The following is a 22,862-nucleotide window of genomic DNA, read 5'->3' on the forward strand; positions in this document are numbered from 1 at the left end:
ACCTCTACTCTGTCATAAGGAAAAATGTTCCCTTATATCTGACCCAAGGAAGAATTTCCAAGTAAAAACACTGTTTTTGTATTTTTTCCATTCTTCTTCCTGAAAATCTCATCATGTAAATATGATAACTTTTCTGAAAATTTTCTGGTCCTATGTCTTATTAACAATTTTTCTTACCAGAAACCTTATGACTCAGTAATTATCGCTGTCCATGTTGTAACTATGAGAATTGCTGTGGTCTGGCTCTGTTCCAATTTATACATTTTTTCTATATAGGAAATAAAAGAGTTAGACCTAGATGTGATAAATCTTGCTGAATTATGGATTACGTTGTATAAACCAAACAATGATTGTTTTATGCTAGTTATTAAAATGTTCTATAAGCTTGTCCCTAGAATAAAAGTTAAAATGATTAATACTGAAATTGACCATTCTTAATTTAAAAAAAAAAAAAATCATCTTTTTTTTTTCCTGTTTTGATTGAGTACTGGAATTTTGGTGAACATACTCTAAAAATAATAACAATGTATGAAAATAGGAACTTATTTTAATACTAATAATGTGGAATACTTTTCTGAAAGCATAGCTATGCTGAAAAGCTTGTTCATTTTAAGTGCCACAGAAATGCTTTTCTTCCAAGATTTTAAAATAAGCATTTTCTTAATCTAAGGAATGGTTATGGGAAATCTGTTCAATACCATTTCTTTTAAAGTGTTCATACTATCCCTCTTTGTTGCTGTGTTTCTTCTTGGCATGTTCTGTTGGTTTCTCAAAGGAAATGCATTTCGTCATTTGTCAGATGATACTTGGAGGTCTTTCAGTAACTGTCATCAAATAATGCATTACTTCTAGATTTTGTCATCTATATCTTGAATTTTTTTTAAAGCCATTTTTTTTTTTTGTCCTATTTTATAGCACTGTGATCTTAGTAGGTGAATAATATGAATGTATTAGAAGAATACTAGATGGGAGCAGCTAAAACTTAAGGCTCCTCCTGGCTTCTAGTGATTGGTATTAGATGAGTAAGTGGGGTAAGAGTATGAATGTATACACAAAACATGATCATGTGTGGTCAGTTTTTGTCACAGAAACATTCATAGAAACCATACAAGTGGCAACATATGGAGCACAATGAACTGCCAAAAACTTCCTATGAGGCATCTAGTGTGGTTCCCCCTTCTAGGTCTTCTCACTTCTGAGCACTGCCAAGGTAGTCTCTCAGGATACCCACTCAATACAGTGGTACCAAAGCAGTGCTGGTGGCATCTTGGCAGATGTTCAGTTTATTCTGCAGGTGTCTGTAAGGCGATGGCAATGCAGATGTTTTGTAGATGATAGCTCACATTATACAGAATCAGCATTTTAAAATCAGCTACAGAAAAGACACTCCCAGACAAACTTGGCCTCTGTGCAGGTTTGGAGAACTCTTCACGGGGTGTTTTTTTCACTTGTTAGGAATAGTTATGCATCATTAAAGGAGTGTAAAAAACTCTTTAAAATAACATACAAGTGAGTCTGTCTCACTAATGTTTCAGGGTTCTCGGCTTGGTCTTCCATCAGAAGAAGCTTCAGTCATACATTTTTATCTTTTCATTGCAGTTACCTTGAGAGTGGCAGAAGCTGTGATAAGACTCACATTCTCAGTTGCAAGCACTAATTATGTGGTCTCAGACTCAAGTGGCACAGTAATCATCATCAAGCCCAGTAACTAATGATAATAGATGAAAACTTGCTGATCTTGCAGCTGCCAGTGAGGATGAGAGAGATTATGGAGGCAGAGTAGCAATTTCTTTGTTTAGGAGTGCATTGGACTATGAATATTATCATAATAGTTTTCTTCAGCTTTCATTATGAATAATAATAAAAGCAGTCTTATCTGAATTTAATTTAGGTACCCCAAATCCATGCTTTAAATATACATTATGAAAGTTGTTTAACTAGAAAGTCCATTACCTTGAGAAGTATTCACATACTGTAAAATCAAAAAGCATTTAGAAAATTGTACTACAATGTTTTGTGATTTTTCTATCTTTAGTTTACTCAGTTTATATTTAATAACCTAAGCCCCCCCTTTTTATTTGCTGTTGTATTTATTTAAGAAAAATAAGTTATTTAGTCATGTAAATTATGAAATTTGATGCTGAGACTCAATTAATTCCAGTAGAACTCAGTGCCATTGTAGAATTTCAGTGACTTGTAAACTTGGAGTAGAAATTGGAGTTGTTGTGAGCAGAGCTGCAGATCCTTGCTCAGGAGAGTTTTAGTAACATTTCTAGTCTCCACTTCAGAATTTTGGAAGTACATATTTAGTAATATGTCAACTCTTGAATTACATTAAGAAATAGTACTGAAACTTAATGAAACCGTCTGTTTTGGAATATTGACCTTGTGTCATTCTAAAATTGAATAGTGATACAAACAAATTTTGATCTCAAAATAAGCTGTTATTTTGAAAATTTACTGTTTTCTCATCCATTGTTGCACAATAGCAGAGCCACCAGCTTATTTAAACAGAAGCAGAAGTTGCAGCATTACAGAGAGATGTGAAACTTTGAAAAAATATATGCGTGTGAATACATCTCCACAGAGCTGAACTGTGACTGCAGTGATGAGGATCTATCTAACCAACTACTAATTCTTGATGTTTGGAGTGTAGACTTTTTTTCTCCCCTCTTCTGTAATGGAATTCCTCACTACACTGTCAGTTTGAGCAACTAAAAGAACTGGGGCTGTTTAGTCCGGGGAAAAGGAGGCTGAGGAATGACCTTATTGCTCTCTTCCAAAACCTGAAAGGTGACTGCAGTGAGAGGGGGGTTGATCTCTTCTCACTGGTGACAGGTGACAGGATGAGGGGAAATGGCCTCAAGTTGCAGCAGGGGACGTTTAGTTTAGCTATCAGGAAAAACAGAAAGAATGGTTAAGCACTGGAATAGGCTCCCCAGGGAGGTGGCTGAGTTAACATCCCTGAATGTGTTTAAAAACCATCTGGATGTGGTGCTCAGGGACATGATTTAGCGGAGGGTTGTTAGAGTTAGGGTAGTATGGTTAGATTGTGATTGGACTCGATGTTCTTTATAGTCTTTTCTAACCTGAGCAATTCTATGATTCTGTGATTTTACTAGTTTCTGAGAGTTAAATTTTAATTACATACTGAAAATCTTAGCAATGAAATGCATGAACAGTATTTAAAAAACAAGCAAACAAAAAACAACAGTTTTCATTGAGTTAGTATGGTATTATTTGTAAGGATAGTCTTTTACAGCACAGAAGATGGACTGTAGTGCTGTAATCCAGGCTGAATATTTGGAGATTTGAAGAGCGGAGAGGAAGTATTGTAAATGCTTGACCTATTCTTACATGTTTGCTATTATCTATCTACAGTCACTATTGAATGTGACCTTTTGACTGGCTGATTTTATGTTTTTATTTGAAGAAAAACTAGGACAGCATATACCAGAATATGAAATTTTGAGGCTAGCTCTTTATGTTTGTTTTAAGGATGTAGTTTAGCCTATTTGTAAGACAAAACTAAAACACACAGACTATTTACTGTTCAGAATCTTTGTCTCAGCTGGAAAATTCTAATTGTTTTTGACTTAAATCATTGGCTGCATTCTGAAAATTCTGTCCCAGTGTTTTCTGTCGTATTTTCTTAATAAAAAAGAGAAAAACGTATCATAGCATAAATTGTACCAAATGATAAATATATATATATATTTAAATGGACAAGAGGAGGGAACAATAACAGCAACAAATCTACCTTCTCAGGGCTTTCCTGGATGCTTAATGTCTTCTGAACATAGACTTCTGTTTTGGTCAAAGACTCTCTGTGTGCCTACAGGATGAACTGTAATATTATAGGTCATTAAACACTTAATTATAACTTACACTTGTGAAGAACTGTTTAAAACTGACGATCTCAAAGCACATTACCAAGAGAGGAAAGTGTTTCTCCATTGCATGAAAACTTAGCTTTCTAGGCTCATTGTTAAATTACTGTTAAATTAGTTCCTAGAGTGTTGTGCTGGATTTACCAAACAGAGTACTCAGTTAAAAAAAATCTGGACAGTAAGTGGAAGTGAGTAATAGAATGGCTTGAGGCGGGGATGCCTGGGGCCCCATCCAACCTGTCCTTGAATGCCTCCAGGGATGGGGCACGCACAGCTTCTCTGGGCAACTTGTTCCAGCGTCTCACCACCCGAAGAATTTTGTCATCTTTTCTACAAGCTAAAGAAGCCCACTTCCCTCAACCTTTCTTCACAGGAGAGGTGCTCTAGCCCTCTGATCATCTTAGTGGCCCTCCTCTGGACCCACTCCAGCATCTCTTCATCTTTTTTGTGCTAGGGGCCCCAGGCCTCCTCACAGTACTTCAGGTGGGGCTTTATGAGGGAGTGAAGTTTAAATATTCTTTTTAATTATTTTAGTGAATAAGGTAGGAGAAATAACTGACGTGCTCAGGCTCCCCAGGGACTGGGAGTAATGGGGACTGCCCATAGGCTTTCTCTGGGCATGGCCTGTAGCCCAACCTGTCCCCTCATCCCACCAGGTGCACTACGCTGAAGTCCTGGCACCAGAAATCTCTCTGTGGATGGCGATGGGCTGAGGCTGGGCTGAGAGGTGGGCCTGTGGTATGGCAGGGCTGTGAGGAGATGGAGCCTAACCATGCTGTTGCCTCGCTGGGGCTGGGACTGGAAGGCCTGGCAGACATGGGGGCCTGAGCCACGGGGAGCCCAGGAGTAGTGGGCAGGGACAGGCAGAGCTAGCAGTGCCCCCAGGGCTCTGGAACCAAGAAGCTTATTTAGAGATTTAATTAATGAATTTAAAACTCTTATAAAGGCTTCTAAAATGTCTCTTAATTAATATCATAAGATGCTCTTCTGGAGATTCAAATAAGTATTTTTCCCTTTGCACTTGGTTGAACTTGCCACTAGTAATGCAGGAGCACATTCTTTTTAATGCTGTCCAGATGTTATTTCGGAGAACGGTCTTTGAAGGAGAGCCTGATTTGACTTTCTTTTTGTGGAACTACTCTTAAAATGAGCAGAAAAGCTGTTGTAGCTGCCAAATTCCTCACTCATTTTCAGAAAATGTTGGCTTGGCATTATTTGAATAACTGGAGTTAAGAATAGGAGATGGTCTTTAGTAGGCACACATCAATCATTTTCACATTTTAATAGACTCCATATTCTAACTACTGTTCTCATGCAAAACATGACCAAATTAGCATTTGGTCACGAGCCTCTATCAGTTCAATGCTTAACAGTTGGCATTGAATTATGTGCCAGATGGATGGTTTTAACTTTTAGCAAAGGAATGGTTATCTGGTTAAACTGTCCTGCATTTCATAAACATACCACTGAAACATCAAAGGACCTGTTCTGTGGAAGGCTTGAAATAGGACAGGAAAATAATACATTGAAAAATTCATACCACCAAAACCTTAGCTGAATGTTTGAGATTTTTTGACATGTTAAGACCATCCCTACAGCATTGATAGATTCTTCTAATCCTGAAGCTCTTTATAAAAGATCATAAATTTCTTTCCAATGGAAATTCAGAATGACCAGTCCTTTTAGGTAGTTTTTTTTTTCTATCTTTCCCCACTTCATGTTTATATCTTTTGATCTTGGAGATGTCTAAGCCATGCTGAAACAAATGGCAGAACACCTTTTGAGTTCAGTAAAACAGTGGTTTCACTTTCTTACACAGAGCTTTTAGAACATAATGAATACATCCAAAAGGTAGAGTCTAGAGTGAAGTACTATAAAACCTTGATCTGAAGGCACAGCTGTTAATCTTGGAAAAAATAGCCACTTTAATTTTATCTGTTATTGCATGGAATAGAGGTTGCTTTATGTTGATTTTCAATTTTTATTATATACATATCTGTTGTAAACATAAAGCAAATAAAATTATAATTATAAACTCTTCATTCCATACAGTTGGGAGAGGGTTTCTTTGTGTGTGCGCAATTGCTCAGATATTGAAAATCTGCAAAGGAGAAACAGAATATGAAGGTTGCTCTGAAATTAATGCCTTCTATTTATTTCCACAGAAACTACAACAGATACAAAGAGCACAATAACACTATTTGATAAAGCAAGTTCTTGACTACAAAACTTGGATTTTCAACAGTCACCAGTATTAACTATGCATTGTTGCCAGTGATGAACAAGAGCCTGCGTGACGTGCATGTAAAAGTCTGCACTGCTTCACTGTGCTAACATCTACTGTTTAGTCTTCCTAAAATCCAGCAAGCATCAATGAATGTCAGTGGGTGCCATTTTTTCTGCATGGAGGAATCCAATGACACCCCTTTGCTTCATACGCACTTTCATGTCAATTGCCATTTTGTCAGACTGCCCCTCTGCTTCCATCTGTCACACAGCAACAACATATAACAAAATATTGGTTGGAAGGTTCATCCTGTACTACCATACCGCCAACAACCACCTCTGATGTCATGCATCAACTTAATAAAGTAGGAGGTGTTGCTTTCAGAGCAGTCCTCATACTATCTCACAAATAATTACGGGGAGGATTTTTGAAAACAGAGTGGTGTGTGGAAAGCAGAGTTGTGTAGGCAAAGAAGAGAAGTTGTTTCATGATGAAACCTGAAGAACAAATGGAAAAGTTGGTGTGATAGGATAGGTGCAGTCCTAAGATGAAAGGTTGAATCATTAGATGTGCAGCTGCAGCTGGTGAATTTATTGATATTCCTTAGAGGTAACTAGAGAAAATATGAATCAGTGTTAATTGTGGTATTTTACTTTTATCATATTTAAATAATCTCATTGTTCAAAGTTTTTGCTGGTTTGCTGCAGAGAATTGGAAGAAAATATTTTTCTTTTTTTTTGTGATGCAGCTTTTGGTAGTTTTGCACTTTTAAAGCATTGGAGGATATCCACAGCTAGAGATGGGATTCTGTTCAAGGAAGCCATAGTGGTTCTCTGAAACCTCGCAAGGAAGTGTTGGTTTGGTGCATCTTGCTTAGGCACTTAAAGACATGACTAAGATAAAGAAGGGATTTTCATCCATATTAGCTTAGAATAGACTGAACAAATTTTCTGCTCTTTGTTTCATAGTTTAGTTCTTCTCATTGAATCACTTAGATTTCTCTGCCTAATAAGTTCTCTTTCAATGCACATATAGAACATATATTTTTTTCCATTATTTCTTGGCACTGTTTTTTTTTTTTTTTTTTTTGAAGTATGACTTTTGGTACATATTTTTCAAGTTTGTGGAATAAGCAATAAGGAAGAGTTCTTGCTTGTGGAGTGTGAAGGGCAATGAATGGTTTTCCTTGTATATCCTTCTGGATAAATATTAAATGGTATTCTGTTATAGAGAGGGGTTGAATTTAATAATCAGGCAGTGCCAAATAGCAGAACTGAACTCAGTAGGGAATTTTAAATCTCTTGAAACAATTTAGTCAGCCTAATCTAAGTGACACTGAATATATTGAAGTACTTCACCAATTTTGTTGATATATTTTTCAGTAGAGTGTTAACCATGCCTGAAGGAGTCTGGTAAAATATATTGAAATTACACAGCATAATCACATCTGTGAAATTCTTGACAAAATAAAACTTTCCAGAGAGCAGTTGTCAGCCGTTTGCTATCCTCTGGCATATTTTGAAAAAGGCTTCAACCTGATGAATAATATTCACGGTACGAGTTGTGCTTCTTTGCAACTTGTGAGCTTGTCATATTTGATTCTCATAAAAATGTGTTGATTCTCCACTGAAAATATTCTCACCGTCTTTTTCTGTCCACTGGTCACATAACAGTCTGTAGTTTAAATTCCCTTGAGATGATGAGAATTGTAAGTGTAAAGCTCTTGGGGAAACTCTTCTGATTATTTTTTGTCATATGTAGTATTTCCATCCATCAACTTTTGAAATTTTTTTTCAACAAAATTATATGTAAATATGTTTTAGTAAGGTGAACAATTGTCTCCTCTTAGAAACTGTAACAGCATAACCTCTGGCAGTATAGATTTTTTTCTTCCCCTGTTACTTGAAGATCAAACAACAGGGTTTTTATTGTGATCCAACTGATTCTTCTCTTTCCTTGTAGAGAGTATGTGTACTAGCTTTTAACAGACTTCTGAACAGAGCAGGAATACAAGGAGGAATTAGTGTATTTCTGGAATGTATTTTTTTATTAGGACATTATCCAAATTATTAGTAAACTGAATCTATATTTAAGATGTTTGTTGTATTTATTGCATCCAGTATATCGTTTACATCTGATGCATATGAGCCATGTATTGATTATATGATCCATTATAGTAAGATACACAAGTGTCTAGAAGAGGAGAATTTTACATGCTGAATTTTTGAAATGAAATAAATACTCGTTCCTCCTTGAAATACTCGATAACCTGTGCTAAAGTATTGTTATCTGCATGAAGGAGGATAAGCAAAAATAAATGAGCAATAGAAAAGCTCACCAACACAAGCAAGAGCTATATAACTTCCCTGCTTCCTTCTTAGCCCCCACAGGTCCCCAAATGACAGTCAAGTAATCAGAGATCAAGAAATTTATATAATGTGTATTTGTATAATAGATAAAATTATTTGTACTATATTTTCAATGTTTTCTTATTTATAAATACTGTCGCTTATGGGGAAAACTATTAAATACATCAAAATCATAGAATCTACATATACACAGCAAATCTGAAGAATATGCCATCCACCGTAATGTTTACTTAAAATACCATTTTTTGCTGCATATAAGTAATTACATGAAATATTTTGAACTTTCTTTAGAGAAGCCTACCTTCTTGAATGTAAATTGTGTCATACTGATTGATAGAATGGAAAATAGAATAGAATGTCTATGATGGACATAAATCCTTTCAGTGCAGCTGTTTGAACTTACTCATGTTGGTAATGCCATTCATTTCATTTGCGTACTTCTTGATTAAACATATAGTCATCCAGTGACACTATTTCTACCACATGCAGTACTTTGTTATTGTTTGGTGCTTTTGAAAAGATGACTGATGAAAAGTAAGACTAAATGAATGGCCCATTATCATAAATAGGCTACAAATATAACTCATAAATTCTATGACATTCTTTGAACAATTAGCAGAAATAAGTAGGGTATGACTTTTTATGGCAATGGAAAGAATATGGGCAAAATGCAAACAACAATTGTAGAGCTCTTTGGTTTTGTTCAAAACGAAGTATACATAAAAGTAAATTTAGTAAAAACAATTAATTTATTATGAAATGGAAACCCACTATGGGGCAAGCAGTTTTTCAGATTAATGAAGTCAAAGATACTATATCACAAAATGTTCTTTGTTCATCATTTTGACAAGTTAGTTTAGTTTTAATTATATTTACTTCACTGAATCACTGTAAATGTTCTCTTGGGTATCTTGAAGATACTGCACTGAAGATTCAAGCCTACTGATGTTCATGCTGTAATCTTTAGGAGCAGGAGTTGTTCCTCATATTCTGATCCCACAAAAAAATTTGTATGTACTGCTTTGCAAATATTACTGTGTTTATTGCTGAAGAAGAAAATTTTTCAAACCCAATAACCCTCACCCGTTCACCACTCGCTCAACACGCTAGGTTTATATTAGGTTATAATTCAGATTAATATTTTAAATTAAAAAAAATCAAGATGTTTAGGGAAAAAAGGAATAGAAAGAAAAGTAGTTTATAAACATCTCTGCTCTTTTCACGCTGTATCCTTGTAGATGGGTTTTTGCTCCTGTTAGCTGTCAACCAACTTAGTTGTTTTATAAGTGACGAGTTTTACTCCATCACCTCTAAAGCTTGGTGAATCCCTTCTCCTTTTAGCAGTCTCTCTCCTTTGTTTGGTCCGTCTTGTTTTTTCTCTTTATTTTTATTGTCCCTGACACATCTTAGATTGTGCTCTCGTCACACTCGTTCAACTTCCCTTGTTGAGCATATACCTAGTTCCTCTCCAAGCAGGAGCACTCTTCCTACGTGTTCTATGGAGCTGACCTATCTCAACCTAAGCTAAACTAAGCAGATACTTGAATGGGTTAGCGTCTGTCATCTTGACCTGTAGCACACATAGTTTCTGTAAGATGTGCTTTGAGAAGTCTTACTAACGTCCCGCTTAGCTGTGCAATTGCTTCTGAAGCCATTTTGCAAATAGTATTGGCAGTATGATTGAAGTTGGTCATAACACGTGTTTTAATTTGGACTATTTCAGTACTTCTGTCACAGTGGAGATGCTAAGCAAACTGCCCAGCTAGGAATGAGTGGCTGTTTGCATGAGTGATAGGATGTCTGCTAAAAATGGTGGTATACCCAAAGCATAAGGACTGTTCAGAAGAGTGGGCTTGGAGGACACTTAGCTGACTAAAAAAGCTTTAAACCCTAAACTGTTAATTTACTAAAAGTACCTATTAGCCAAGACCTTCAACCACTAGGCAGAGCTGTAAGAGCCGACTGATTTTCCTGCCTGCAGTTGAGCTTATAACAGATTTAAGCAGGAACATCTCCCATCAGCACCATGTGCTGTTTTGCAGGTTGTTTGTGTAGAGAAATACATGCTACTTCGCTCTCACTGCCTTGCCTGATTCGGTGAATATCTATGTCTGCTGATCTTGCTTTCTTCCTCAGTGAGTTCAGAATCATTTCTTTATTGATTTGTTTAACCTCTGAAGATGTTATTTCTGTAGTGTGAAATCCCACATGAGATCAGTTTCCAGAACTGCTTCTCCTGTACTAACTCTCCTATCATATAATGACTGCTTGTGTCTTCTGACTGCACCTCACACATAGATTGCAAAAAATTCAGCATACAGGCGCTTTGCAATAAAGCATGTGAATTATTCATGGCTATTTTTAATCAGATCTTTGGCATTTTTAATCCTGTTATGACAAACATTTATTTATTTTTCAGTTCACCCTGAGCTGATCTGCATATGTTGTAAAACAGAATTTATGGTAAACAGAGTGTTCTTTTTGGGAAAGATACTGCAATCATACTGTTTTCTCAGGGTTACATTTATGGAACATCTTTCATTTCATGGTTTGACTTTTGGGTGGTTCTGAGTGGAGCAAGGAGTTGGACTCAATGATCCTTATGGGTCCCTTTGAACTCAGGATATTCTGTGATATTCTGTTTTTACTTGCTGCATCTTTGGAAGAAATAATGTTTATTGAAAACTTTGCTCAACCTCTCAACCAACTTTCTAAACAAGACTTTTCTTAGGCTTAGTCTCTGTAGTAGCTGAAGTAAACTTCTTCCTATTTAATGATGGACTGCCAAAGTGTGAAGGATGTACTGATATGCTCTGTGTTATCCTGGACACAGCTGGTATAGTAAAGGTCATAGACCAATCAGAAATAGCTGCTTCAAATCATTTGCCCTTTACTGGGCCCTTGTGTGAATTAGAGTGCTTATTTTTCTATCTGTACAAATGTGCTTGTGTTTGCACAAATCTGCCTTCACCTGACAAACACTCATGCTTCAGCAGAGCTCTACTGTCCCACATTTTCTAAATCTAGTGTCATATTGTGACCGATGTCTAAAATTAGGACATTTTTTAAACAGAGGAACGTCATTATTTTTTCATGTTTCTTATTGTCACTTTTCCTTTAAGTAGGGGCTGAGTAGGTTTTATATCAATGAAGTTTTATAGTTTGGAGAGCTATTTTAAATCTCTTGAAGTCTGAGTATTAGGGACCTCAGGCAAGAACAATTCTCACTGGTTAAGTAGGAGATTAGAGCTGAGGTCTAAGATTTGCATAATATAGAAGTGTACACCTTTGTAAGTATCATTAATATTTTTGAGTCCTTAGGCAATTAATAAAAGGACAACTTTACATTTAGCCTTTGGGTAATTTTTTTAACGTAGCAATATATCAAAATATTATTTGCTTAATTATATTTGACTTATATTCCCTAATTGCATTAGGTTTTTTTCTGTTTCTTGAATAGAATTATCTTAACATCTAAATAGATTTTAGTGTCAAGGCTGATGCTTCCATAAAGGAATTATTACAGTTCTATTACTTTTAATCTTTGATATCACCAGGCACTTGAAACTGTAAATCTTTATTTTTCTCTTGTGAAGTATATCATATCTGAAGCAACAGATTATTTCTAGCACTTGGCTGTGACCCTCGGTGTAACTTTTTGTGTGACCCTTGATGATAGGAATCTCTTATCTTTTTGCATCTCAGGGAGCTCCAAATGGTGATTGCCTTGTGTCTTGCAGACCACAATCCCCTACTTGTATTCAGTGATGTTTTAAATATAAAGCAACCTCAAGCGTCTTTATGTAAATAGTGGGTCAGTGGCTATGATGTCACAAAAGACCTGTAAATCTGTCCATGTATTTGCCCAGGAAAATGTGCATTAATTTGTATTTTTTTTAAGGGGAAGTAAGAGTACAGTGGGATGACAAGGATGGAACTGAGGGGTTAGTGAAATATTATTTTGTCTACATCAGTTACGATAAGTCTCATGGTTTGTTGAGTCAATTTTATGCATAAACTGGAGTCTTTCTCAGCAGTGTGATTGAAATCATAAAGCATTATTATTCTCAAATTAAATACTGAGATTTCTGAAGCATTCCTGAACTGCGTAGATGTGGTGTGAAATAATCTAACGTGTATGGAATATGACATATTAAAGTTATAATGTTTCATGCTGATGTCAAGGAAATATAGTATTATGGGAACCAAATTTAAGGTACGCTTCCATAGTCCGAGAAAAATGAGAAGCTGAACATCTTCATTGCTACTCCAGGTCTTGAGCAAAAATTGGACTGAACTTCTGGCCCATTGGACAGAGGGAGGGATTTTACTTAACTGTAATGTACATATATTATTGTTTTTATTTATGTAGTTGTGTCTTTATTTATATAGTTGTCTTCAATCAACATCATCTTTTGATTCAAACTATTGTCACTAATCTTTAGAGCAGACATAAAAGGGGTGACCTGAAAGTTATCATTATTTTTTTAATGGTATCTTTTAGAATATGCTGCATTTATCCTACTTTGTCATGCGTTATGCCACAGGTATCCTGAAGTTTTCTGTGATTCTAGCTGGATTAGTTTATATCCTTTTTGTCCTGAGCTGCCAAGTCTCTTACAGCTCTTGTCCAGACTATAGCCTAAGTGTTACAGTGTTATGGTGGTATAAAGAAGTGCTTTGTATATACACTGTTGTGTATACGTGTATATACATCTTTAGCTGTCCAGGCAAATCTCCCTGTGAGAATATACATAGATGTGCGTCTCTTATCGGTGTAGGTCCCAGAATTGTGGTCTTTGAGTCCAAAGGATAGGAAAAACTAAGCAGTTCCTCTCAGACTTTTGTTTGGCCTTTCTCTTCTGTCAGATCTATTCTGAATTCATGGAGATGAGCAGTTCTACAATGCTTTCAGTATGTTAAGAGTCATCTGTCTATTTATGCATGTTACTGATATGCACTGTTGAGGATCCTGTTGTGATATGCACACAGCAGCCTAGAAAAATATACGTAAAACATTTTCCAAGAGAACGTTTTCAAAAGGGAGAATAAAGGGTATAGTTGAGTTTTTCATTCTTTCAGATGTTACTTTCTCAGCTATCTTCAACCCTGCATAACTTGTGAGCAATACCCTATATTAGCTAAGTTGTAGCTCCTTGAAACTGTACTGAACTCAGAAACAAGCGGATCCTGCCATTCTAGAGAATGAGTTAAAAATTGTGGATTCCTAACTAAATTCTTGACCACAAGTATGCACATTTGGGGTGGTTTCACCAGAACATACCTCAACTTGGTTCAGGCAGTTGCAGGTGTGGCTACTACTTTGTGGCAGCGTGGAGCTCAGTATGGGGACTCATTTATTTTTACTTCCAAGTCCATCAGTGAGAGCTTGCACTGTAAATAAAATCATGATGTACAGTCAGAAACTTCTACTCTTTTCTAGGCACAAGGAGAGCTCCAGCTACAGAAAGCCCTTGGGATCATTTTCTCTTACGGTGTTAAATTGCTGTGTGTTAATATAATTATGTACATGGGAAGGAAATTGAGGGTAGATGTTGTCTCATGCTGCTGAATCACACTGAGTGCAAATGTCAAGGGTTTATGCCAGGAAGGTGGAAATTTTTTTCATGTACAAAGATATATTTATATGTTGCTCTTGCACAAAATATACAGCTAATTTAATACCAAAAAGCAGTTAAAAACACTGGAGCAGAAAGATAGGTGATTCTAAATGATTCAAGAAGTAGGGAATAAGGATATGGATCCATATAATCAGTTCATTTTTGGTAGGGGCATTGTATGGTAAATGCTGAGTCATGGCCTGAGCCACTAATTGTGCCACCTGGAAGAAGAGACCCAGTCAGCCCTGGGAGCACAGCTGGATGCAATTCAACTCTACAATCTTAGACCTCATTTAAGGGCTGACTGCCGCTGAGGAAGGATCTCTTGCTGGAGATTCCTCCTTTGTAGAGTTTTTCTGTGAGCCTAGATCTTCAGAGACAGGTGAGCATTCTTCTTTTTGTAATAACCTCCCATTGCGCTGGTCCTGCTGCTGTTACAGGCAAAAATATTACTATTTCTAATACAGGGAGTCAGGTTACAAAATATATCTTAGGTTACAGAATGCACTCTTCTTTCTTTATTTTGATACCAACCACACATTTTCCTTGTAACTTCATGTTGCCTGCAATCTGTAATCAGACTTTAGTTTATATCTTCAATTTAAGAATATTGTGCATCATAGAATAGGTAAAAATACAGCACTCTTATTTCTGCATTAGCCTTCTTAAATTATTTGCTTTAGATATAGCAAAAAAAAAAAACCCCTCAAATATATGCATATAGAAAACATTAGTTTCTATCCAGTTTCTTCTGTCAATGGAGTAATACAAGTCTAAAGAGGTTACACAAACAGTAGTGTAGCTGCTGTTAAACTTGTTCACATGTGTGTTTTAGCTTCAGCTGGGACAGAATTGTGTTCTTAAGAGCATCTGGTATGATGCTATGTTTTCATTTTAGGAGAAAAACAATGCTGATAACACACTGACGTTTATGGTTTCTGGTAAGCAGGGTTGTACAGAACGGAGGCCGTTCTTAGGGCCCAAGGAGCTGGGAGGGAACAGGATTAGGACAGCTGACTTAAACTGGCCAAAGGGATGTTGCATGCTGTATGACATCATGCAGAAGGAGTTTTGAAGGGAGTTGAAGTTCATCTCTCTCTCTTCCAGTGGTTGGGTTGGGCTAGCTGGCCATCAGTCAAGGAAGGTGAGCAATTGTTTCTACATCGCTACTTTTATATGTATTTATATATGTCATAATTATTATCCTTTTCCTTTTTTTTTTTTTAATCTTAGTGAATAGTTTTATTTCAGTCTACTTTGTTGTTTTTGTTTGTTTGTTTGCCTTTTTTCCCCCCAGTTCTCTCCCCGAGCTCAATGAGAAGGAGGGGGGATGTGAGCAAATGAATGTGAGCTGCTCAGCCACCTGCTGGGTTAAACCACGACAGTCCATTTGCTGCCCAATGTGGGGCTCAAATGGTTTAGGTAACAGCAGGTGTGACCAGACTCTGTTAACACAGGGTATTGTGATAGCTTAATAATTGCTGGTGATAATGTTAATTTTTTTTTGCCAATATACAGAGCTCTTAGAGAGTCTTCTCATGGAACCATATTATGTAGCAACTTGCTTCCTACTTATTTTTCCTTTCCATATTGTTTGTCATCTCTGTGGATTGGATTAAGGTTTTTATTTTCCTATGCTGTCTGACCTTGATTTATTAATATAAAGATAAAAATTGGCAGTGGAGAAGCTGTTGTTTTGTGTGTATTCAGCATTACACTCATCTTTAGGCCATGGAAACCATATTGTTGATAGTATTAGTAATTTCACCCTTTGCTTTGTACCCTCGGGGAGCCCAGCTATGGGGGAGACAGAGGAGGATGCTTTCCAGCAATCCCTCAGCCTCCCCTTCACTTTTTCTTCTTTTTGTAGACCTCAAGAGCTAATTACAATAGCTCAAGAATATTGAATGTTCATGGGGTGTTCAAACCGTCATGCTGAGTGGCAGGGAGTGTGGGATGGTATGGGCAGGGGCCTAGAGCAGTGGGCAGCCCCAGTGGTTTGGAGCTTCACCTCTGAACAACAGCAGAATCCTGAAAAACTGGTAGAGTATTTGGAAAAGATCTGCTGTCACCCTGACGGTCCTAACGAGGCATAAGTCAGTGCAGTGTGTTAAAGGATATGCACATATTAAGCACCATTATTCAGTTTAATGACTGAGCTGTTTTTTTGATGATGGTAAAAGATTCCTCTGCTCTGAACAGGCAAACAGAGCTGCCATTTCTAGAAGCCAAAACGTTGTCTGTTTATGAACTTAAGAGTGGTTTCTTCACAGAGTAAGTGGAAGCAAAGAGCAAAGTGAATATCATATTGATAAGAAACTGCAGTTAAGTGTCCTGGCTGAGCTACTGCAGTAGCTCATTTTGTCCAACCCTGAGCTAGCCAGTACCCTTCACGCTATTTCCCTGCTGCTTTTCCTGCTCCTAGCCGTGTGCTCAAAGCACTCACCTCTTGATCAGGTGGAGCTCTTCTGAGATTTGGTGCAACACACTAATCCAGTACAAATGGTTCCATTTGCATCAGGTTTGGTTTTGCCTGATTCTTTCATTAGGTGACCAGAGAGGACTGTAACAGAGCAAAGGAGGTAGGGGCATTTGTTATTAAGTGTTTTTCCTGCAGTGAGATGATCCTTGCAGTGAGGATTCGGCTGATCCTTTGCAGGAGCAGGACTCTCTGGTGAGATTTTGTTTGTTAGTGTTACCAAACTGAATTGCTACAGTTTGGTCATATTGAAAGATCATGAGAACTTCTGTCTGTCTGGAAGTTAGAAAAGAACAGCTGTGCAGCACTGACTGAATAAAACTAAAAACCGACACTTTTGTTGAGGTATGCATCTATTTATTCTTTTTCTGTAGCAATTACCAACATTAGGGGGAATTATGAAACATCAAAATGCTTCTGGCTTTGTTAAAAGGGATATGTAATATTGAAAAAAGTTACAGATCCTTTTGTTGCTTGTGTATATCTAACAGATGCACTTAGATTGCTTCTAAATATGTAATATTTCTTTTAAAAGAAAACCAATTCATCAAATTATGATCACATTTGTACCTCTTTTCCTTACCAGCTTAGCAGGAATTTCTATAGACCTGTTTTGAAGATTTGGTTTTTCATGACTTCAGCCATGCTAACAAGTCTATAGAAACAACTGAAGGAAATGCTAGCATAAGTTTAATGTAAGTAAGAGTAAAATGAGCCCTTCATTTTTTGTCTAGCTGCTAACTTAAAGGTACTTCTTAACAGAGTGGTTCTTAAGACATGGAACCAATTAATGGGCCTTTAATTGGGCCCCTCACTGCTAGAAAGACATCGAGGCCCTGGAGCGTGTTCAGAGAAGGGCAACAAAGCTGGTGAGGGGTCTGGAGCACAGACCTTATGAAGAGCGGCTGAAGGAGCTGGGGTACTGGAATGGGCTGCCCAGGGAAGTGGTGGAATCAACAACCGTGGAGGTGTTCAAGGAACGTTTGGGCATTGTGTTGAGCAACATGGTTTAGTGAGAACTATTGGTGATGGTTAGATGGTTGGACTGGATGATCCTGTGGGTCTTTTCCAACCTTTATGATTCTATGAATGCAAGAAGCATTTGATTTTTGTCTTTCTCTCGTTAAGGTTTGACTTCTCAAAATGTTCTTCACTTGACATTTGTACTTCATGGGATTAAGTAATATATCAGTTTTATTTTGAGGGGTTCCACAGTTTGAGTTCTCTTTTTCATTATGATTTGTACATTGTTTTTTCCACCAGTTGAATTATTTATATACTTAATTCCAATATTTTGATACAAAAATAATTGAGATAAATGCTGTACCGATTCTAATCTACACATATACTGTATACAGAAGAAAAATTCTATTCCTAATTGTGTCTTATCCTCTTTTTATTGTACCTTCTTAATGGATCTGTTTAGCCTTACCTCATAGCTTTGCAGTAGAACCGATAATGTTCACTGAGACCTTAAATTCTCTCCAGAATCATTGTTGGATTGGGTTGAACTGAAACACGTTTAATCTGTGAGCCTCGACTTCCGTGCAGTTGTGCTTATTCTATTTGGGTACCTTGCCTCATATAGTTTACCATTCTTTTCACTTTTGTCACACAGAAATGTCATCTGACAAGTGTGTATTTATTAACATACTGTTGATTAAAAGTAGCAAGGCATTAGTCCTACTACTAGGGACTGTGGAAAGGTTCTTACTTTTCTTTTTTTCATGTTCTGTGTTAGGTGAGAGTTCCCTGAAATGGAGGCTTTGGTGGCAACTTTAGCTCATAGGAATGTGCCTTTTCACCTTCTGTCTTATGTTTCCAGCTTTGTCCTGCAGCTGTGTGCCTTTCACTAAGGTTTATCTAACTGTCATTGAATCAGAGAAGGAACTGTGCAAAGGGCTAAAAATAATGAGAAAAAAGGTGTTGTTTCTGATTAGATTTCTCATTGTGATCCGAGGGCAGCTCTACAGGATGTGCTGGAAGAGCTGCTGTGATGATGCACAGAAACATGCAGAGGGTGTGGAGGAGGGGCAGCTCCTGAAGTTGGCATTGCTGGCAAAGGTGTTACTTTTCTCAGCCAAACTGTTCATTCCATGCTGAAAAAAGAAATGCTTTGTTTAGCAAAACCTACTTTTCCATAAAGTCTCGTTGACCCACATGAATAGTATGTCTGTTTTTAAGACTTTAAATTAAACTACCTCCTTTGTAATTGTATGAATTTCTTTTTCTCTGGATTGATAGCCGGTGGTTTCTCTTGTAGTGGAGTAAGTAGATTATCTTGCTAACTCATTTTCAGCGTTACAGAATAGAATGCTTTTTTTCCTCATGGTTTTGCGCAAATTAACATAAGGAAGTCAGAGATCTTTACTGTTTGCTTCATTAGAATCCTTGAAAATAGACTGTCCAAGGCTTTTGATATTTTAAACTGTAACAGATGTTTCAACATCCTCCTTAGATGTTAATACAACGCAAATTGCTTCCTCATCCTTGTATGGTATAGTAACTTCTTCATTCTGCTTTCCAAATAGAGAAAAAAGTGCTTCTTTTTTTTTTTGGCATAAAGATTTTATCTGTCTCTGTAAGTGAGCTTATGCCACTTACTGAATTTCTTTAACATTCCAAGATACTTGTAAAAGCCCTACCTGTGGAATAAATTTCATTTTTATATATCTGGCATCATGTACATGAATTATTCCACAAAATTTCATGACTTGTTTTATTATGGGCTAGAACACATGGGAATAGAAATTATTTCCTCATTTCTTCTGTCCTCTTTTTGATTACATCAGTCTTGGAGAGATTCAAATGAGAAATGTGCTACTTTGACCAATCATTTCAAACGCTCTGTTTCAGAGTAGAGGGGAAAACTTAAATTCTCTTTCTGATGTATTTACCAATCCAACTTTTAACAAGAATTTATTAAAGAGAAGTATATTCTGGTCTAGTATCTTCATGTTGTATTCAGTTTTTTTCTATTCTGGTGGTAAATTAAAGAAATAATATTTTGAATTTTAATATATTGTATGTCACTTCTGTAGGCCTGTATACAGCTGAGATAGACCTGTTAATTAGGCCAGGAATTGAAAATATCTCAGTTACTTTTATAAATTGACTTGGTGTTTCTTCAGCAGTCAGTTGAACATTTGATGTCTGATTTACATTGGAGGTCTAGAGGTATACTCTATGATCTTTTCAAATGTTCAAAGTATACCTCTAGACCTCTAGGTCTAGACTATAGCCTATATCTCTACATTTTATTATATGGAGAAGATAGATGAAATATTTATTAACCCTATTAACGTACATTGCCAAAGCTGCAGTGACATTTGATAGATAATAGGTTGTGATTTTTGTAACACAATGCCTACAGGCATTCTAGATTAACATTTAGTTGTCTCTTTCTGACTCATCTACTCATTTTCCCACTTGGACTGTTGATCCTGAAAAGCCCTTCCTTGGATGTTACTCTGGCTTTGTCCCTTTTTCTTCCTCCTCTTGTATATCAAATCAGACATGAATTATTTTGTTATTTCTGAAAGTTGCTAATGCAGTATTTGGATTAAGGTTTTTTTTTACTTTTTTGTGAAAGAAATAGCTGCATCTTGAGCTGATAATCTAATTTTACATTTTTTAATATTAAAAAAAAAAAATACTGACTTTGCCCCTAAAATAGGAGAGAATCGCTCTTGTCAAATGGGGGGGGGGGGGGGGGGGGGGGGGAGAAATATTACTGACTGCAAGAGCATAAACGAAGATATGGAAAAATCAGATAAGTTCCCTTATATTGAAGTGCCTTGATTCCAGTCTTAATTCCAGTACTGGACAAATAATAGGAAAAAAAGCTTGTGTATAAGAGGACTGGAACAGAAGGAAAAAGTGCTCGCAGACATGAGTGTAACAGACCCAACAACCATGTCCACAGATTGGATCATGCTACAAAGAAGATGATCAGAAGATACTGAGCAATATCTGTGTGTATGGATAGTGTACATATGCTAGCTAAATCTGATCTGCTGCTTTGCCTTGATTCACTTTCCTGTATGGCTTAGAATCAGGACGCATCAAGTTTAGCCCTAGGAAGTACTCAGATTTTGTTTTGAGACCACTTTAGACTCAGGAGATGTACGTGTGTAAGAAAGAACAACAAAGTCAGCTGATGTTACCATAAAAAACAAGTGTAATTTATGGTGCTGTGCATCTGTGCAGTGACTACTATTGCCCTTAGGTTGCCTTAGGATGTGTACACAGACAGGCATACAGAATGCATCAGCTTACCCCTGGGCTAAAGCCATGCATCCTCAACACAAGAGTGCATATTGTGGGCATGATTGTGTTTGGGCTAAAAGAAGAACATGGGCTCAGGTATGGCATTCAGAGCAGTCTCTTACAGCTTCCATGGGCAAAAGAATTAAAGCTGACATTCCTATAAAGAATACTATGAGTTTCTGCTATGCTCTCTTCTCCTTACAGTTCCCTTCACATGGCGTTTGCATACATCCCGTAAGCATCAAGCAGTGTCTAGTAGCTGAAGGGTTTACCAGACTTGATTCTGTATTTTCTGAACTGCATATATTATGCCTGAGAATAAAGACTAGATTGTTACTTTTTTTAAAATTGGGAAGCCTAGTGTGCTTTCATCTTCTAAGTCTGTTTTGTTTGTTTACTATTCATTAACTGATTATGGATTATTCCATAAGATGTCATATCAGTTGTGGGAAAGTCACAGGGCACGTAGCAAAATGCAATTGCATATTGTATGACATAAAAATATATAAAAGCATCATATTGTGGAACATGGTGACAAAGTTAAAGAACTAACAAACACTTGACATAACGAATTAAGATAGCCAGGTGTTAGAACACAAAGTGCAGTCAGTGACTAATATTCCTAGAAAAACACAGTAGACCCTCTTGTTTTCTTTCTAGCTACGGTTGAAGATATATTATGGATACGTAGTCATAAAGGTAGGATCAGTGGATTGTGAAACCAAAATCCATAGGAAATCAGCCTTGGTTCAATCTTCTCTCATGCTTTCCTTGTTGTATTTGGTGTATTGGAGAGGGAAGGTTAAGCAGCTCTTTTTTAAGAGCTTTAGTTATGAAAGATCTTGGACTCCAAAATAATAATTGATATGTGAAGGGTTTAAAATATAGTTCACAACCATATACTGTTCTTCTAATATTAATAAAGGTTCACGTTTTGATTGTGTTTAATCCACTGAGTGTTGTCTCATGTTCTCTCTGGATATATTGGGTATGACCCTCTTTGCTGCCAATAAATGTGATCTGCGTCCTATTCAATTTACATACGAGCAGCAAAAGACAAACAGCTTTTTCTCACATCTGACAAAGTATTTAGAATGATCTTTTTTCTTTTCCTCAAGTCTCTTCAATATCCTGAGTAAAACAAATACACTTGCAATTACTGCTGTTTCCAACAGAAACAGGAAACTCTCCATCAGAGTGCTTCCCCTGAATAACCTATTTTTTGCTCTCTTTCACAAAAGAATTAAAAACACTCTAGCCTGTGTGTTCTCAGTAAGGGGCAGACAAGTAGTACAAAAGAAAAAAAAGCAAAATTTCTGTCAAGTTGCATTTGTCACGAAGTAAAGTAGGAACAGAACAGTGTGCTATAACCTGGAAAGGATGTGTTAAAAATTGTTTTTGATGTTATGGAGGGTTTATGAAATAGCCTCTAATAACACAGACTGCTGTCTTCTGTAGAATAGTGGTGGGGGTAGAGGGTGTGGGGGTGGGAGTTGTTTATGGTAAGCTTTTCAGCCTTTTTTCAACTTGCTGCACAATGGTTTTATTTCTAGGACTTGTTTATTTCACAGTATTTAAGTCTCAAGGTAAACATATAGGAAAATTTGGAATGGTCAGTTAAGGAACACCTCTAAAAATTAAGTAACCAGCTTAGCATAGCACATATCTTTTTAAGGCAGCATTCATTTGCCTTCCTGTTACAAGCACTTAGGGAGTTCAAACCTAATACCTACACTTTTAACTTGAGAAAGCTTCGTATGTCCTTGGTCTCTAGCCTCCAGTTATAAGTTTTTCCTGTTTTCATCAGGGTTAAATGGAACATGTATAGCTTAAATGATTGCATTTGACGTAGTTAAGCCTTCTCTACAAAGAAAAATGATTGTTTTCTTCCTATACAGTACCTACACCTCACCTAAGAAAAAGTTTTTATCAAATTTGCTGAGCTATCCTGTAGACATCCTGTCAGACATGTATGAATAGTGTTTTAAAAAATATGAGGGATAAATA

General features: G+C 36.8%; 1 protein-coding gene across 4 annotated transcripts in view; it reads left to right on the forward strand.

Annotated features, from left to right (window-relative positions):
- The window catches only part of PARK2 (parkin RBR E3 ubiquitin protein ligase), a 680,874-nt gene that overhangs the window by 177,397 nt on the left and 480,615 nt on the right, over nucleotides 1-22,862 (forward strand). The window contains exon 1 of one of the 4 annotated variants that reach the window (XM_046939192.1): nucleotides 15,206-15,251. The exons of the other annotated variants lie outside the window; for them this stretch is intronic. The gene's annotated coding sequence lies outside the window, so the exon portion shown is untranslated. Of the gene's footprint in view, nucleotides 1-15,205; nucleotides 15,252-22,862 lie in introns of those variants that run through there. 4 annotated transcript variants of the gene reach the window in all.

Source organism: Gallus gallus, chromosome 3, assembly GCF_016699485.2.
Source record: "Gallus gallus isolate bGalGal1 chromosome 3, bGalGal1.mat.broiler.GRCg7b, whole genome shotgun sequence".
Classification (NCBI taxonomy): domain Eukaryota; kingdom Metazoa; phylum Chordata; class Aves; order Galliformes; family Phasianidae; genus Gallus; species Gallus gallus.